The following is a 19,556-nucleotide window of genomic DNA, read 5'->3' as shown; positions in this document are numbered from 1 at the left end:
GCCCCTCTAAGTTTAGGAACCATGATAAGTAATTTCTGGTCTAAAAGGTGGACAACAGGCAGATTTATAGTTCTAAATAAATAATCGTTCTGGCGCATTTTAAGAATTAAGGTTGCCTACTATTCACGTTAAAACCAAATTCCAAATTAAAAGCCCAAAGCTTTGGGGTGGGTGTCTTATTGTATGTGTGCCAATATCACCACTGAGTTATTTAAGATGATTTTTTTTGTTTTTGTTTTTCTGTACTAGTCATGCATGCCACGTGTTGAGGCCCTGGCTGCTCACTTACCTGCCATAAGCACGGAGAATTGTGACAGGCAGTATGCGACCGTGTCTGTGGGCATGTCTGATATGCCCTGGTCAGACTTCTGTTTCCGGTGTCCTAGAACGGAGGCAGTTGGTCTTCAACGTGAATATTCTTTAAATCCTGGACCACCACGTTATCGGGCGTTGAGACTCCCTTCTCCCTCTTGTGTTACAGTTGAGCAGCTGTATTTGTGTTGAGGGTCACCACCTAGCAAAGTGCGCTCGACCGCAGAAGGGGTGCTTTTAATTCAGTATTGTAAACACGCAAAAGCGGCTCGTGTTTCACTTTGTAGCTGTTGGATTACCGCTTCATTTTGTATTTTGCCACAGTTTTATATAGTTTAGTTTATCTGATTTAGTGTGCAGTACAAAAAATGCCCCACGACCATGCACAGTTCTGCCTCTCTTGTGCCCTCCTGTCGTGCTTTCACATGAAATAATCTGCACATTCACAGAGGCATTCTGAGGTGCACTTTATCATAACGTAGTTTATTGAAGCTTAGTCTATACGACCAGAGCGTGGTTATCCCTTAGCCAGTCAGCGGCCAACTGACATTCCTGGAATGCAGGCTCTGCAGCTGGAGCCTAGAACACAACAATGCTCCATGTAGATTCACCATGGCAGAGCTACTAAGCTTATAACAGGAACGTACACTGATGTTATAACACTCTTGTGCTTTTTAGTGTCTCCACTTTATACATTGCTTTTCCAGGCAAAAGGAGACGTGTAAGGCCACACTGAAGCAAATCCTAAATTGAATATTACATCCACCCATTTCAATGCATCTCTGACCCTTCTTTCACTTCTGCTTATATCGTGATAATGTGTACACTAATCTAAGCCACATTGCTCCTCCGAATTAATTTGTAATGCCACAACCCTTGTATACACTTGAAGTAGACTTATGCCTATACAGCTGTAGCACCTTTGTATCTTGATTGTGTATTTGCTTCTATGTCCATTTCAAACCATACAACTTTTGCCTATGCCCAGAGCTCCATGATCCTTAACTGTTCATATAGCCGCACCGACATATAATCACCACAATTGTTTTAACTATATAGAGACTTTTTTTTTTGGCATAACTATGACTTAATAACTGAGCTCCAAACGCATTCATTGAATGTACATTTATCTTGGATGGAAGCTTTAAAAATCTAACATGAAGCCCAGCCCTCTGGGATTACGTTGGCTACCCTTCTACAGTTCAGACAGCCCTTTACAACATAGGCTAATTGTCCCTCTTCAGTGTATATTTGTGTTTGATAACCTAATTATAATATTCAGTGAGAAACGTTGTTAAGTTATTGTTAAGCACTCAAAAGATGGAAATAATTGTTAAACAATAATTTATCTTTGATACTTAAAGTAGCATGGAAAAGTGCAGCACCACTGTGCAGTTCTAAATTGCAAATTCCAGAGGGTCATAAAATAACCTTTTTGTGGCATAATCTGGCAGTCACCATTCATGGTTGTTTTTTCGTGTGTCTTTGCATTGCCTATGAGTGACACAATAAAGAGTAGAAACAAGCATTATGCTTTGCGCCATAGGACAGACCCACCAAACATAAACTGTGTGGAACCGGCTGTGAGTGCTGGTATATGTTTACTTGGGAGTTAGGAGTTGGGAGTCTGGAAGACAGAACACTGCTTTAGAAACACATTTATCTTTAATTAATGACAATAAGAAATGTAATCTCATGAAGATGGCGCTGGTATACATCACTATGTGATTGGACTTAAACTTTTAATAGAGCTGCCCAAACTAGCACTGGCCTGATATGGTTAACAGTCAAACCACCAACGGCCAAAGTACCACAGAATGTAGCGTGCTATTGACTATAATGCTAGGACTACTGTACGGTATTTGTCACATAACGCACTCGACTAAACATCTGTCTGATGACCATACATAGCATTAAAAATAAGAGTTCTGATAGAATGTCTTTCCCAATCGACAGGCAAAAGATTTTGAAATATGCATATTTGTCAATTTACCTTAATGAACTTTGGAAAAAAAAAACATTTGGATCTGCAAACATCAAATGTATTGTCCTGCTAAGAGATCATGCCTGCTGTGGCCTAAGCTTTCAGTAAATAACACTGTAAATAAAAGGTTTGATTCCTTAACCATAGATGTATGTATACATAGCAAGCAATTGGTACTGAGAGGAAGTATTTGGAAGATATCACATTAAATTCTTGCAAGGAAAACCAAAGGCACAATAATAATTCTTGGGATGCCACTATACAGTGTAGCGTGAGTAAGTGGTCTAGATTAGAGAAACTTCAACTCGTTCATGTCGGTATTTTTTTTTGTTGTTGTACAGAAATGCCCCAGAAGAAACTTTTCTCAAGAGGACTGTAACTCTCCCCCAAATTGGGTTGCATGCTTCGTGAAGCATGCCACACGCTGTGAGATCCACCCCCTCCCCCCCAACTACACTGTATCATTCTATTCAAGTAATTTTTATGTGATTAGTAAATACAATGACCATCAGTTAAGTCAGGGGTGAGGTGATGTCACCCAAATGTCATTGTTGTCAGTTGTGATCTGTGACGTGAGGTCATGAGTAGTGCACCAAGGGAGAGTTATGATGCTTTGCTCACCTTAACTGACACATTCAAGTTTTTCGCTTTTTTTTTTTTTTTTTTTTTTTTTTTACATCGTAACCATTACAGCTATTCAGCTGCAATGTAAGGCAAGTTTTTCCTATTACTGTACCTTTTCTTTACAAGTTTTTTTTATTTTTTTTAATCGGTGATTTTTCGAAAAATCTTGTAAAGAAATATACATTGTCTCCATTATGGAATGCTGTGTGTTTGTGATAGTGATGCCCCAAAGTTGGTGAACTTGAGGATTCCAGCCCTCATGTTTGCCAACAACACTCTCCTCCTCTGTAAGTCCTCCATGGGCCTGCACAGGCTTTTGAATAGCTTTGAGAAATGTTGTGTAGATTGGGGTTTGGAAATCAATGTTGGAAAGACTATATGTATGTATGTGTGTGTGTGTGTATGTATATATGTGTGTATGTATGTGTATATATATATATACACTGGAAGATGCAGGATCACAAGAAAACAACAGCCAGCCAGGGCAAAAATCTGGATCCCAAAGGATACAAAGAGCCACAAGAAAATGTAATATCCAAGAAAGAAGTGACTCAAACAGATGATCTCATTAAAGAACAAAAATATATTTCTACTACAACGTTTCAGCTTCCGCCTTCCTCAGGTAGTACAAGGCGGAAGCTGAAACGTTGTAGTAGAAATATATTTTTGTTCTTTAATGAGATCATCTGTTTGAGTCGCTTCTTTCTTGGATATATATATATATATATATATATATATATATATATATATATATATATATGATATTCAGCCCGGGCCACACGCCAGTGCCTGTCCAAAACTTGTAAGGATCCCGCTTGAAAGAGGTTGCACCTTTACCTACTTGGGCATTACCCTTTCTGAACGCTAGGGTGGCAGGTCCTCATTACCCAACGTAGGGTATAACACTTGAGCAAGGGTGGACGGTATAATTAGGATGACCTACAATTCTTCCTTTCATCATGTTTATCTGCCACTGCAAGTACATTATCAGGCTGCCACCTATGGAGCTGAGTTATGGGGCTACCTTCAGGTGCCCGCTCACGATATAGTGGCGAATCGCTTTATGCACTCGTTGGTTAATGTTCTTATCAGAACACCCTTGTTGGCCCTTAGGCTGGACCTAGGTGTGAGACCCATATTGGATAGAGTGGGGCTCGATTTTTTTATTTTGTATTTTATTTTATTGGAGAAGGATCTGGGTTATGCCTAAGCTCATTGCTTATTGAGAAGGTCTGCAAGAAATCCTGTCGAAGCAAAGTTAAGTCAGATAGGGCTGACCAATCTATGGAACAACCCGGTAGAGGCTCCACTCTAACTAGTAACTGAAGCTGGTGTTTAATTGTACTGGCAGCATAAAGATACCCTCATGCAGTCTCGAGCCAGCCGTAGTGCATTGACAGATGCTTTTCTGTTACGTAAGGACACCCTCCATTGGGATGAGTTTATTTTTTAAATTGAGCCCTCACAGGCTGGTTGCTTTTATCTGCTTTTTCATTATGGGACGCTTCCCCTTGAGTCGTTTATTGTAAAATGGATCAACAATTTGATGAATGTTGATGGGCAGTGTCCAGCCTGTGGTGACCCCATAGTCTGTTGAACATTTCATGTTCTTTTGTCCAGCTTATGGGCCCTACAGATGTCTCTGGATACTCCCACTCTGTCGGAAGTAGGAAATTAGAGAACACAAAGTGGCCCACAGGATTCTAAAAACTGAGCAGGCAAGTGGTTTTCATGCTCACTCATTTTATGTTGTCATGTGGTGACACAGGGCCAAGTTTTGTGCTCCTCAAGTTTCATTCAACCAATTTTGTTTTGCTGATGTGGTCTATGACGAAGTATTGTATAATATTTAGTTTTCCATCTAAATGTTATCTGTTCTGAGACTTAGTTTGGCGTTTTTATGCATGGATGTCATGTATATTTCATTTTTAACAATTTGTTTATTTTAGACTCATAAGTTGGGGATTTTGTGAATTGTTTTACTTTGTTGCATTATTTTTTTATGTTACCTTTTATGGCCTCCGCGCCGAAAATATTTTTTTGATACTGATACTACTTCTTGCTTATTGCTATTGGCAAATAAGAGAAATACAGTTGTGATGGAGTTGAACTTCAGGTAGGGAATGTACACCAAGTCTGTATGAGGTAGAGGCAATCTTTGAAGACTTGGATGTCTGGAGCAGAAAAGATTTTCAAGCAGAGCTGTGTATCATTGGCATGCTGGTGAATTTTGATGCTGTTACCTGTGAGTAAATCCCCAGTATACTCAATGCAGGTGTTCAAGATGAAGGGACAGGATTGAACCCTGGTAAACTTTGCAGTTGATGGGGATCTTTTGAGTTCTGGCCGTGCCCATATGAACAAACTGGTGTTGGTTGGAAAAATAGCAGTGAAAGACGTTGCCATTGAATCGCATTCTTGGTGTAGTGGTTTTGATGAGGATGTGATGGTTGACTGTTGAAGGCTATCTCAAGAATCTGGGCTCCTCTTCATCTCTGTCTAGTGGGCCAGTGTACACAGCGTGTAAAGTAGCTTTCTCCCTGCTGCAGCATGATCTGAAGCCCGATTGGAAATTGTGCTGAAGATGATTAGCATTAATGTGATTTTGGAGTTTAATGTAGACATCTTTTGTCTTGCTGGTGAAGGGTAGGTGATGTATATGCTGGTAGGTGGTGAGGTTTTCAGGGTTTGGGTAGGGTTTTTTTTTTTTTTTAGGAGTAGGATTCCCTGGCCTGTCTTGAATGCTTTTGTGAAGATACCTTCTGTGAGGGAGACATTACCAAGTGTGAGTTTGGGTAAGACCTTCTCTAGTGAGAGCTTTGAAGGAAGAGTTCTGAGAGAGGCTTCTAGCTACAGATTTCTTATGTTTTGAATTTCCGATGCGTCAGACTGAATCTGAAAGATTTTTGCGTGAGCAGTATCCCTGTGTGCCATCATGTGGCCTTGTTTGGTTCTGTGCAGCGTTGCACCGGAAGTGACATTGTGGTCACCTATATAGGTGCTACAGCTACCCAAGCAGGCGGATGCCAGTTTTTCCTTCCGTACCAGTTAGTGCTGATCCGGAGAAAGAGCTTACCACTCTGTCTCTTTTTGACAGGATTTTGCGACATTTTAGTTGCCTGTTTTCGAAGTGTGGAGGAAGTCATCTTGTAGGGTAAGGTTTAAGCTGTGTGACGTCTGTCACAGTGGCATATCGGTAATGGACCCACATCTTGTGTGCATAAGGTGCCTTGAGCACAACCATGGCTCGAAGTCGTGCTCTGACTGCCGGGCCATGGGGCCACATGGCGTGAGGGAGCAGTCCCTAACGCTGCTTGTGGTCTGGTAGTTGATGCCATTTTGCGTGACTCATAGGGCGTCTCGGTCCCGATTGAGAAAGTGTCGCAGGACCACTCCAAGAGCCTCAAGCCTGCTTCCTCTCACTGGTAGTCCTCAGGACATTGGGAAAGAGGCCCAAAAAACAAAAGAAGTTGAAGAGGTCTTGGACTTCCCCTCATCCTTAGGTGGACGCAACAAGTTCAGAACATTGGCGTTCCAGGCACAGTTCCACAGAGCTGCTGTTCTGCCCGAATTCGCATCTCTCCTCATTTCCAGGCGCCAAAGTGACTCCCACTCACCCAAGAAGTTTTACAAAGCCATGTGCCTTGTCTTTGAGTGGGCTGACCCATCTGGAGCGCCTTCAAGCCCTCTGAGTTAGATGAGGCCACATTACGTTGCGCCCGGTCTGCTCTGGCGTCGGATGGGGTCTTGTGGATCCGGATCTGCACCGGTTTTGCCATTGCGACCATCTTCTGTCCTGACACCAATGCTTTCGGCAGCACCAGCCCCATTCTCCTCCCTGATGGCTCTGAGTGGGAATGGCATCACTCGCTGCCGACTCTGGCCAAACAGGGTCATTTTAAGAGCAGCTAGGCTTAGGAGAAGAATGGGAGGTGGTCACTGGACCATTTAGAATACTAGTTAGGTACATCTTTGGACTGGTATGAGGAACTTGGAGACACCAGTGGACTGGACACATCTCCAGATACTGGTTTGCTAACCTTCCCCCCCCCCCCCCCCCCCCCCCCCCCCCCCAGCTACGGAGGAGGGACCATCATATGCTAGGGTGGTGAAGAGGGCAGCGGAGGTCATCGAACTTCCATTGATGGTGGTCAAGACTAACCACTTTTCGGAAGTGCTTCAACCTGGAGCTTCCCCTTCAAAACCCCTGCTCCCCATCAGCGAAGCACTGACTGATGTCCTGCTGGGAACCTAGTCTAAGCCCAGCACAGGGGCTCCTGTGAACAGAACAATTGCACCATCATCACCCGCCCCAGGTGACCCAAGTGTCTTCAGCCAACACCCCACTACTGAGAGCCTGGTGGTCTGGGCCTAAACTTTTCATGGTGCATTCCCTGATGCTCCTTGGTCAGAGAATCCAAAAGGCCTTTGGAAAGAAGATGTTTTCTTCAGCCAGCCTAGCAATGCGGTCGGTGAACACTCCAAGCCTTTTGGGCGATTATTCCCCACACAGTGTGGGATACAGTTGTGCAAGTGCTGCCACAGGCCACCCTCTCCCAAGCAATGAAAGATGGGAGGGATGCAGCAATGTTTACCATTAGGTGTTGAGTAAGCATGGCTGACTTGCTGAGTAGAGCGGTTTCATCAGCAGCAGCCTTGAGGTGTCACTCCTGGCTGAGAACATCTGGCTTTCGGGGAATGTCCAGACCAATGTCATGGACATGCCCTTTGATGGGACTCCTCTTCGGAGAGAAGGCAGACTCAGCGCTGGAGCGCTTAAAGGACTCTCAGGCTACAGTCTTCATCCCGCCTACCTTTTCCCTCTTTTGTGGCTATAGAAGGTGCATACCACAGCATCATCCATATGCCAGCCACCATACTACGCAAGCTCCCCAAGCTGTGCGAGGACGTGGTTAATTCCAGCCTCATGGGTCAGTAAGACAGAAATTGTTCACCACCAACCCTTCGGCAGTTGCAGCTTCCAAGCCCTTCTATTTTGGGTCTGCAAGACCATGGGTGCCCAGTTGGAGGAATAATCCAACATCTCCTTCTCCCTTTGTGGCCCATTGCATCGGACAAATGGGTCTTGCAGATCATTCGGAGGGGCTACTGACGGAGCATAATTTATATTTGCTCCAAGAGGAAGTTACTCCTTTCTTGGCCAAGGGAGCTATAGGGAGGGTTCCAATATCAGAAGTAGGCTGTTGTTGGCACCTCCTCTGCTTTCTGATTTCCAAAAAAAACAAGTGGTTTCATCCTCTTCTAGACCTCCGAACAGTCAATCTCTTCCTCAAAAAGGAGAAATTTAAGATGCCCACTTTAGCTTAGGGCATGCCTGCCCTAGACCAAGCAGGCTGGCTGGTAGCATTGGAAGTGTATGTGTAACTGAAATTCAAGGTAGGCCACAAGCACTTTCAGTTTGTGGTGCTCCCTTTTAGTCTTACCAGTGCCCCTCGGTTGTTCACCAAGGTGATAGTGGTGGTTGCAGCTCATCTGCGGAGATTAGGGGTATGAGTCCACCCTTAGCTCAATAACTAATTGTTGAAGGTGGGCTCGCCCAGGCTGTCGTCTCCCACTTTCAGACTACAGGGGACCTCTTGCATTCGTTGGGGTTCACTATCAATGTGCAAAATTCACACCTACTCCTCAGACGCTCCTTTTCATTGGAGCAGTTCTGAACACAGTACAGTTTCAGGATTTCCCTCCGAGCAGCGATTCCAGGATATTCAGGTTACGATACCAATGTTTCAGCCTCTAACATGGATTTAGGTGAGAATGAAGCTGATGGGCCTCTTGGCCTCCTGCTTCCTGTTAGTGAATCATCCCAGATGGCATATGCAGCTCTGCAGTGGGACCTGAAGTTCCAATGTGCGCAGCATCAGGGGAATCTCTCAGCCATGGTCCAGATCTCGGAAGGAACTGCAAAAGACCTGCAGTGATGGCCGACAGATCTCGTTTGGGTTGAAGGCAGACTCCTCTCCCTTCCCCATCCAGAGTTGACAGTGTTGACAGATAAGTCAGTTCAGTTCAGAAAACTTTAACGGCTATTTTGTATCTGGCGACTAAAGTACAAAAAAATACATAGATAACCCTCAATACAGACCCATCTAGGTTCATGATGCAGATACAACATAGCCATAAAGCTACAAAAAAATAAATAGATTAACATTGAACACATACCCAGCCAAGTATATAATGGCAATTATCATAAAAAAAATAAAACGAATTAGAGTGAACAAAACAGCACAATCAATTTCTCATATAAACATTTTGCTAAAGCTAAAAACTGAAGCTTTTCCTAACATATGAATGGGATTTAAAATATAATATGCCACCTTATAGCGCACATGGGGATTATTTAAATTTAATAGACCTTCCAGTGCCACCAGGTATGTTCTTTTATTATATTCTATAAAAAGGGGTTTAAGGTAAACATTCCTAAGGTGCACATAAAATTTACAGAACATAAACTGCAGAATGCTCAGTTTACTAACCCCATCACAGGGGCAGCTGTCCAGCTCATGAGGACCTCATCCTGGGAAACACTACTAAGTGGTGGACTATTCCCAATCTGTGTCTTGTCAGGACAAACCAATGCTGCATATTAGTAACGCCTGTTAGGTATCCTTCTCTACTTGCCCCCAGGTAAAAGGACGTATATACCAACAGTAGATAGTCATTTCAGTAGTTTTCCTGCTATCCAGCCTATATTGCAGGAAGGTATCCTCAATGAATTTATTTGGGAGTGTCAACACTTGCTCTGGGTCCAAGTTTATAGTTATATTGAACAGAGTTTTAAGAGAAGACTCAATATGAGTTACTCCTGGGGTGGGTATCTGGGAGAAGTGAAGATCAGAGGACTCTTGTCTGGTGGAATCCAGACTCCACATCAAATTGCTGGAGTTCTGTGCGATATGGCTGTTATTAAAAGCATTATTTCCCTCTGTCAAAGGGAAGATATTGTAGGTGTTCACGAGCAGCACTACCACCATGTGCTATTGCAACAAACAGGGTGGGTTGGGGTCGTGGACTATTTGTCAAGAGGCCATGCGTCTCTGGACATTGCTGGAACAGCAGGGCATAACCCTGGTGGCTCAGCACCTGACAGGCTCTCTGAATGACAGGGCGGACAAACTTAACCACCCATGCCTAGCTGATCACGAGAGGCGCCTTCATTCTGTGATCGGAGATGCTTTTATTCTCAAGTGGAGTTCAGGCCTCCTGTACGCCTTTCTGCCCATGGTACTTCTGCCTAGAGCTCTCATGAAGCTCAGGAGCAACTGGGCCCACGTCATTCTTGTGGTTCTGGAGTGGGCACCAAGAGTCTTGGCTTTGATGTTTGTGCTAACAATTCCATGCTACCATTGCATCCCCTGTTCAATACACAGTAAATGCAGAAACGGCTTCACTGTAATGGCTCAGTAGAAAGTAGAGTATCGGCTGTTGAGAATCATTGGGCTTAGGGACAGAATGGTGGCAGGCAGATGAGACAGTCTGAATTTAATGGTTCAAAATGACCAACAAGCACTTTACTGCAGAGGTGAAGGAATGGAAAAGATGCAAATCTGTGTCTTGCAGTGCAGTGTAAACATACTGGCCCAAGTAACACATGCTTTGTCACATTTGGGCTATTGTATCGAAGTACTTTCCCAAAGCAAGTGTCACGTCTGGCAGGAACCATGAAGGGTCCTGAAAGTAGGACTACTGTGTTAACTGTTTCATCTTTAATCCTGTATGTTAGGGAATCCGGCACATGCTGCTTCAAAATGGTGAAGAAGCCGTTTGAAATTTTGACAGTAAACTATACTTCAATATAAATTAGAGTTACTAACAGCAGTTGGTAGGCACAACTTAATGATCCCTCCTCCTTGGAAAGGCAGCAGGCAGGAAGCCTCATTAATATACACAGTAGGAGAGCAGGAAAACTGCTACTGAACTCAGTGATAGAAGTTGGTTTTGGATGATGACCTGATGTGAGGAAGACTTAAGTAATTTGGCTTGCCACCTCTGTGCCTCCTGTACCCTTTTGAATATCCCAGTGAAAACGCATTGTTTTTTAGTGATTGCAGTAATCCATAACACAGTGTAAAAGATAAAGAGGGTGTTGACTGTGCAAAAGTGGGTGCAGGGCATGCAGTTCAGCAGATCATGGGGCACATTCCCTTGAACCCCAAAGCTTGTATATATACACTGATGGCATCTGGGCAAAGCAGGTGTGACTAGAGACTCTTGAAGCCTTCTTAATGGGGTGGTGAGCCTGTACTACAGTGTAATTGGGAGCATTTTCTTACTGAACTGCAACGGTCATTGCTCCCAGAAACTGTGTTCTCCACTTTAAGAGGTAAGTGCTGGTAAGTGTAATTACTCCCTTGTCATTCTTGGTTGCATCCTCTGCGGTGGACACAGTCTATCTGCTTTTGCTGAAGGATCTGGAACAAGGGAGCTGTGTGTGATGATATTTTGATCTTGGGTATTGATGGAGGATAGAGGAAGTTGATCTGTGTCTGTGTTTGTTACCAAGTCTCCATTTTTGTTATGTGCATTTGCATGCTTTTACTACTATTTGTATTGCCGGCAGCACTATTTTAACCTGGATGCCCTACTGGAAATTGGATTCTGTTTTGGGGGTGTTCTTTTGATTGTTGACATGGTAGCATTTCATATTATTTAGAGGCGAGTCACACTGAATAGTTCTCACCAAGGTTTGAATCAGAAAATATATTGTTTAGTTGCTGGTTACATTGGATAATAATTGCCTGCTAGATACTTTTACGGATTTTTGTGGAGTACTGTGTTTATGGGTGTGTGCCCAATTTTTGTCTGTATTCTTCTTGGGTATGAGGTTGCCCATTGCACACCTTCATTTAGCTGTTATATTTCCCAGTATCTTCTCCAAATATGTGTCATTGACACAGAGCTGTGAACGCATGTCGGTGGCATATCTGAGCTAATTTGTGGACGTGCCATACGTAGATTGGTGATGAGATGGATAATGCTGTGAATGTAACTTGGACTGAAAAATGCTGTGGTCTGGGATCACACTGTTCAGGTATGTGTATTTGCACACAATCCCTGCAAGGTTATCCTGCGTTGAGCAGGTGTGTGTGCCTTCTTCCAAGTGGTAGGAGCAATGTAAGAGAATCTCTGCTTCAGGTATTCAAAACTTCGGGTTAAGTATAACATTTATTTCGTTAATTTTTTCAAACATAACAGTTGTTGTGCAGATTAAATTCGCACACTACAATAAATCAATGTCTGCAAGTGGACCTGCCTTTGATGCACTTGGAGCTTGTAAACACATTTTTCAGAACAGTGTACCCAAGTTATTGAATAGATAATGTTATGGTTGAAGTTCCGAAGCTGAAAACAAATCAATTAGCAACTAGGTAAATATGTTAACATTTTTATTATCATACCTGAAGGAGCGTTTTCCTCAGTCATAGTCCAGAGTCAAATTCACAACCGATGATTTCAACCAGTTTTATTACTCGCATAAGGATGTTTGTCTCCAATGTCTTGCATATAAATTACTTGTGTGTTGCTAAATCATCCATCATTGCACCTAGCATGTAGGAACGGATCCTCCAGTACTGATTCCTCCACAGTTCCGGAAGTATATTAGACTTGCTGTTTCCGTATGGAACCAAAAAGCTTATTCATAATGTTTTCTATGGCATCTTGAATATCTTTAAATACAATTAAAAATGTGTTACAACCCAGCTGATTTTCTCACACATTTAAGAATATTGATAGTAAGGTATTCATTCGGTATGTTTGTTTTGTTCATCATTTACTTGCAATCTCCTCCTCTTGATAATGGTTTTACTTGATCTACTAATTGAAATGTTGGATGTGTTGGTAGGTGGCGCATTGCATTTGTGTCTTTCCAGAGGACACAGTTGTTGTTTGTACTACAGCTTTATGTTTCAACCAGAGTAAATTCACTGTTCTTGTCGTTGGGCCAAATTTATACAGTACATTTGGACACTAGGTAAAAACGCCATAAAATGATTATTGCATGTAAAAAAGCTTCTGATTATCTTCATGCCTTTATGTGTATGGTAAAAGACTTCCCAATATACAAACTTTACTACAAATAGCGCATCATTCTTTTTAATCCACATTTAGTCCTTTAGCTCCCATTTAACACATCATTTAGTTTAGTTTTTTTTAAGGTCTGTAGTTAGTCAAGAACTATAAATTGTACTATGTATAATCATAGTTACTTCTGTGGGGATGGGGGGGGGGTGTTCAGCCATCCTTTTTCATCCATTGGTCTGTTGCTGTGTCATTCACAGTTTTCTCTGCCTACTACAGCATACAGAATTGGCTGGACCAGCCCACTTAAGCCTTTGGCTGAATCCAGGGTTGGCAGTTTTTATAGCCGGACACCCAGAAGATGATGCTTGAGGTCAAGGACAACACGTTTTCATGTTTATTCTGTCCATCGAACAAGTAGACCCAACCCCCTGCAGCACAAAACCTTTGGGTGCCAGTTTACAGTACCACATTATGGATCTGTAAAAAAAGCATTGCCTGAAACAAAGATTTGTATCCATGTGTGTGTCAAACTTTTATATATGGTTCATTAATGCAAAGACTTTTTTATAAGGATGAGTGCTCTGAGGAAATGCAGTGAGCCTGATGTCCATTACTGACCGTGGTTTCAGTAAAAAAAAAAAAATTGTATATATGTATATTTTTACACGTTTACAAAGTTTAACAATTTAATGGTACTTATAATGCTCCCAGAATGCTACTTGATCAGATGCAAATAGACGCAGACACTTGAAAGCAAGATTGGCGTTTGTGTCTGTATTTTCAAATTAAAATGCACACAATAGAAATATTATTGTGGGGGAAAACATTTTGCTAAACTATTGTGCAGTTGAAGGTACCATTTCTTTGAAGCATCATTTAGTAAAAACAGTTTTGATGAATGCAATATTTCCAGTAAGATTATGGGGAACATGCAAATAAACAAGCATCAGCAAAGTCAACAGGCCTAGCATAGATTGGCGGCCTTTTGACTTTAATATATTTGTTTTGATATGGATTTTGTAAAACTTTGTTTGGAGAGCTGCCCTGCCCCCACCAACAATAAGTTTTTTGAAATAGCTGAAAGCAAAAATATTATTTTGCTCTGTAAAATAGGAGTTCCTGGCACTGAAGGGAACTACGTTATGTGTGCTGATGTGCTCCTTGTGAAAGAGCAAAATGCCGCCATTCACAGTGAAGACAGTCAGTGGCTGAAGTACGCTGACTCCAGGCCCCATGCAATCTGGCTTAGTAAGCGTTAGTAATGTTAATGATACAACAACACAACAATGGATGGACAGGGCTGGTTGAAAGTACATACATAGCTATAAATTTAGTAGATACAAAAGGTCTTGGCTAATGCAAGACCTAATTAGAGGCCCAGTTCTTTAAGAAAGTCGCAGAAGTGCATCCCTGGTACATGTCTATGGATTCTTGCAGATATACATTTTTCTTGAATTACACAGAACTTATGGAATTGGGCATAAAAAATACACATCTAGAAGAGTTTTGCAGAAATGTTCCAAAATCAGGGCATTATTAATATAATATGAATTTTGGTATGTTCTGAGTGACCATTATCAGACTTCTGATATATAGAGAGCGCTGACATAATTTGTCGCTTAACTGCTTTGCACCAAGAGGACAAGTGGATGTTTTAGAGTACAAGTAGATTTTTTTTTAAGCATCCCATCTCATGGACATATAGATATTTGATAAAATTCCACACTCCTGCTAACTTCACTGTAAGGGATGGTGTTCTGCTCTCTTACCAAGAGCACATCCTCCTGACACAGTAGTTCTATTTAGTGCTAGGGACTACTATAACAAAAGTATTTTTAAGACCATTTACTGTAGCAATTTTCTTTAAAGGTTGGAGGTCCATCTGTTCACTGGACAATAAGGTTTTTCAAAAACATTACAAAACAAAAGAAACAAGCATTTCCAAAAGCAAGAAGGCTGTCAGGCAGACTAAATGCTTTGCCAGTGTATATTTTATTTGTATTGAGGAGCTTTAGTAGTGACGTAAGAAGTTGTCCACTTTTCTATGCGTGTCATACTTTGTTTCTGCTGAACGTTATCTTTGTCCTTTAATTGATCATTTTTCTTATTGATATTCTCTGTCTCTCAGCTTTTGTAATGACCTCTTTGAGTATTTTCAATTTGTTGTTTGTCTGATGAAATAAATTTGTATCTCAGGAATCGGCTGTATGTTCATCCCTTTATCAGGCTATGGGTGAACTTTTTTATTCAGATATATATTCCTGTATGTAGATTTTATAAAAACCAGAGTCTGAAATTTATTTTTATAAGGCTGTAAAGAATACCTAAAGTGTACTTTAAAAATGTTCATTCACAGGCAAAATGCTCCTATTCTGTTTTTTCTTTGTGAGAAGTTTCCAAGATGTCATCAAAATAAATTTACTATGTGTAAATGCCCATTTTAATCCTCTGTAATTAAGGATATGTTTATTCTCGAATTTACTACATAGGAATATTTGTATAGCTGTGGGTTAAGTTAGAGGCTTTCGTCATGTGTGTTAATCTATGTATGTTTGAGCTGTGTTGTGTGTTTGTGATAAGGGCACATGCAGTGTCTACATTTTGTTGATTTAAAACAGGGTACCACTAACGCTGATATTGAGTGGGTATTGAGGTGGTAAAAACTTACCCAGTTATGTTGCTTGGAGTCCATTTGTCCGTAGAGGTGTCCGGAGATATGTCTGTGTGTTGCTGGTGTAGGGTCATGTTTAGGTTCATTGTGTTCTGGATCAATATGTTAGGTTGATAGGTGTCATTTTGAAATTTGCTGTATATCTACCTAGGATTGAATTGTTCTGTGGGAGATGAATATATAGAAATAGATCACATAAGGCATTTAGTTAAAACCAGGATACGGTCAAACACTGAAGTAATTGAATACTTTTGAAGGTAGTCTCTCTCTACTTGAACTAAAATGTTGATATTTCTCATGATACCTCTTATGAAATATATATCACTATTTGCCTTTTTTTAAGTCTGTCTAGTTCTTATAGCCACAACAACTGTCCTTTAGGACACTTTTTGTAATTTCTGCCCCCACATAGCACTTTGAAGCAGTTTTAGTGTTGCAAGACCTATGTAAGCAACCAGTTTCAATCAGTCAGGAATTTGGAAAGAGCACTACTCACCCGTGAGGGTCTCAAGGCGCTGAGGAGGGGAGATGCTGCTACTACTCGAACAGCCAGGTCTTGAGAAGTTTGTGGAAGGAAAGGAGGTCTTTGGTCTGGCGCAGGTGGGTGGGAAGAGTGTTCCACGTTTTGGCGGCGAGGTGCGAGAATGATCTACTGCCGGTTGTAGTTCTGCGGACGAGTGGGACGGTTGCGAGGGCGAGGTGAGCGGAGATTCTGGGTCGGGGTGTTGAAGGAGAGTCGTCTGTTGAGGTATTCTGGTCCTGTGTTGTGCAGTAGGTGTGGAGTTTAAAGGTGATTCTCTTGTTGACTGGGAGCCAGTGCAGGTTGTTCAGGTGGTGTGGGATGTCCAGGATGAGGCGTGCAGAGGCGTTCTGGATGCGTTGCAGCCTCTTCTGTAGTTTGGCCATGGTTCCTGCGTAGATGGCATTGCTGTAGTCCAGCTTGCTGCTTACGAGCTCTTGGGTGACTGTTCTTCTGGTTTCGGTGGGTATCCATTTGTAGATCTTTCGGAGCATGCGGAGGGTGTTGGAGGAGGAGATGGCGTTGACTTGCTGGGTCATGGCTAGTGAGGGGTCCAAGATGACCCGTAGGTGGCGTGCGTGGTCGGTGGGAGTCCGAGTGGTTCTGAGAGTGGCAGACCACCAGGAATCATCCCATGTGGAGGGGGTGGAGCCGAAGTCTTGTCGGAATTGAGTTTGAGGCAGCTGCTTTTCATCCATTCGGCAATGGCCTTCATTCCTTTGTGGGGGTAGGACTTGCCAGAGTCCTTGGTGAGGGAGAGGATCAGCTGGGTGTTGTCAGTGTTGAGATGATGTTGAGGTTGTGGGATCCGGCGATGTTAGCGAGCGGGCCATGTAGACGTTGAAGAGGGTCGGGCTTAGGGACGAACCCTGGGGTATGCCGCAGATGATTTCGGTGGCCTCCGAGCAGAATGGGGGGAGGCGGACTCTCTGGGTTCTGCCGGTGAGAGAGGATGTGACCCCGTCCAGGGCTCTGTCGCAGATTCCAGCATTGCTGAGGCGTGAACTAAGGGTGTGTGGGTGGCAGTCTGTGTTGAACGTGGCCAAGAGGTCCAGGAGCATGAGGTCCGCAGTTTCGCCCCTGTCCAGTATGGTTCTGATGTCGTCGCTGGCGGCGATGAGGGCAGTTTCGGTGCTGTGGTTGCTGCGGAATCCAGATTGGGAAAGGTCCAGGATGCGGTTCCCCTCGAGGAAGCAGGTTAGTTGTCTGTTAACCTTCTCAATGACTTTGGCCGGGAAGGGGGGGCAGGGAGATAGGCCGGAAGTTCTTGAGGTCTTTTGGGTCCGCCTTGGGTTTTTTGAGGAGGGCGTTGATCTCGGCGTGTTTCCAGCTCTCCGGTCAGGTGGCTGACTCGAAGGAGCTGTTGATGATCTTCCGTAGTTGGGGTGTGATGACGGAGCTTGTTTTGAGGATTTGGTGAGAGCAGGAGTCAGATGGAGAGCCTGAGTGGATGCTGTTCATGATTTCGATGGTGGTGTTGTTGTTGACGGGGGTCCAGGAGAGCAGGAGGTTGGTCGGAGGTGAATCTGTGGTGTTGGTGGTTGCCGGGGGGGTCTGGATGCTAAAGCTGTTGTGGATGTCTGCAATCTTGCAGTGGAAGTAGGAGGCTAGGGAGTCGCCAGATGGTGGGATGTCGCTGGCTTTGGAGAGTTCCTTCACGACGTTGAGCAGCTTGTGGCTGTGTGCGTTGTTGATTCGGTCTTTCAAGGCGGTTTACTTGGCGGCTCGGATGAGTTGGTGGTGTCTTTGGATGGCATTTTTGTAGGCTGTGAGGTTTAACTTGGTGCCATTTTCTTTCGAGTGTTTGGCAGCTTTGCTTAAATTTGTGGAGGTCGGTGGTAAACCAGAAGGCCTTTCTGTTGGTGCGTCTGTTGGAGGGATTCTTGATTGGGGCGAGAGTATTGGCACAGGTCTTGACCCATTTCCTGAAGTTGCGGGCAGCTGCATCAGTGTCGGTTGCGTCGATGTGTGGGTTCTGGGAGAGGGTTGCGATAAGTTGGTCTTCGGTGACCTTGTTCCAACTGCAGTGGGGGATCCGTTGTGGGTGGTGGTGTGTTGTGTGTTTCTTCAAGGATAAGTGGGTGTAGCGGTGGTATGTCCAGTGGAGTTCGGTGGTGTGGCTGAAAGAGACGTGATTGCTGGCAGCGAAAATGGTGTAGTGTGTGTCCTGCGGAGCGGGTTGGTGTCGTGACGAGCTCTTTGAGGCCGAGGTTGGAGAGGTTGTCAAGCAGGGTGGCGGTGTTGTCACTGGTGTTCTCGAGGTGGAAGTTTAAGTCTCAGAGGAGTATGTAGTCGGTGGATGCGAGAGCGTGCGAGCTGATGATGTCCCCAATGGAGTCGCTGAACTGCTGTTGTGGGATGGGGGGGGGAGGCCTGTAGATGAGGGTCCCTTGGAGGGTGGTGTTTGGGTCAGTGTGGAAATGGAAGTGGAGGGGTTTGGCGGTGCTGAGGGTGTCATCTGTGTTGGTCGTGATCCTCAGGGTGTTCTTGTGGATGATGGTGTTGCCTCCTCCTGGTTTGTTGGAGCGGTCCCTGCGGGTGATCTTGTAGCCGTCCGGGATGGCTATGGTGATGTCATCCAGGAAGGCAACGTCCGGGGAGGCTGAGTCGAGTAGATTCCATAGCTCTACTGCATGCTTGTGGACGGAGCGGGTGTTGAATAGGATACATCTGAGATGGTTGCGTCCTGCCTTGGTGGGTGGAGGTGGAGTTCCGGCAGGAGAAGGGTCTGCGGGTGGTCTGCGGAGAAGCTTGAAGGCAGGCGGAAGAGCGGCCGGTGTTGAGGGTGGCGTCGCAGTGAAGACCTGCGTGGTGACGGGGGGGGCAGGGGTTCTGGCGTTGGGTGCGGTCCAGACGTGGATGGTTGCAGACGGGTTTGCCTTTGGCGCACCTGCATCCACGCAGCGGCCGCCACTCCAGTAGGGAGGTGGAGGGGTGGGAGGGGAGAGGACAGCTGGGAGGCGGGAGGGGGACAAAAAAGGGCCAAAATAGGGGGTGGAGCCAAAAAGGGGGTGGGGCCGCGGGGCAGCCGCAGCGGGGGGAAAGTGAAAGTGAGAGAGAGAGAGCAGAGTTAGAGAGAAACCAGGAAAAGGAGCACTAAGGGACAGTAGTGAAGCAGAGCAGAGAGCAAAGCAAAAGGGGGAGAGAGGCAGAAGGTAGCATAGTAGGAAAGCAGAGCTCTCCCACTAGACACCAGGGATGAGGTGCAGGCAGAAGCCTGTGGGTGGAGGAGGGCCTCGAACTCCCGACAGTGGTCAGGAGTTCAGAGGAGCCAGGGAAAGGGACCTTCTTACAGGGTGGAGCCATGGACGGCAGAGCAATGCACTGACCAGGTTAATATAACTATGTTCCTTTCATTCTTGTCTCCTCATTCCATTGGATGTCCCTCTCCCCATTTTACTCCA

The 19,556-nt window shown here is 44.2% G+C and overlaps 1 protein-coding gene across 3 annotated transcripts in view; it reads left to right on the top strand.

Annotated features, from left to right (window-relative positions):
• The window catches only part of LOC138304451 (histone-lysine N-methyltransferase, H3 lysine-36 specific-like), an 833,106-nt gene that overhangs the window by 1,825 nt on the left and 811,725 nt on the right, over nt 1-19,556 (top strand). The gene's annotated exons all lie outside the window — the stretch shown is intronic.

This window comes from Pleurodeles waltl, chromosome 7, assembly GCF_031143425.1.
Source record: "Pleurodeles waltl isolate 20211129_DDA chromosome 7, aPleWal1.hap1.20221129, whole genome shotgun sequence".
Lineage (NCBI taxonomy): Eukaryota > Metazoa > Chordata > Amphibia > Caudata > Salamandridae > Pleurodeles > Pleurodeles waltl.
This window is presented reverse-complemented; position numbering and strand designations above follow the sequence as displayed.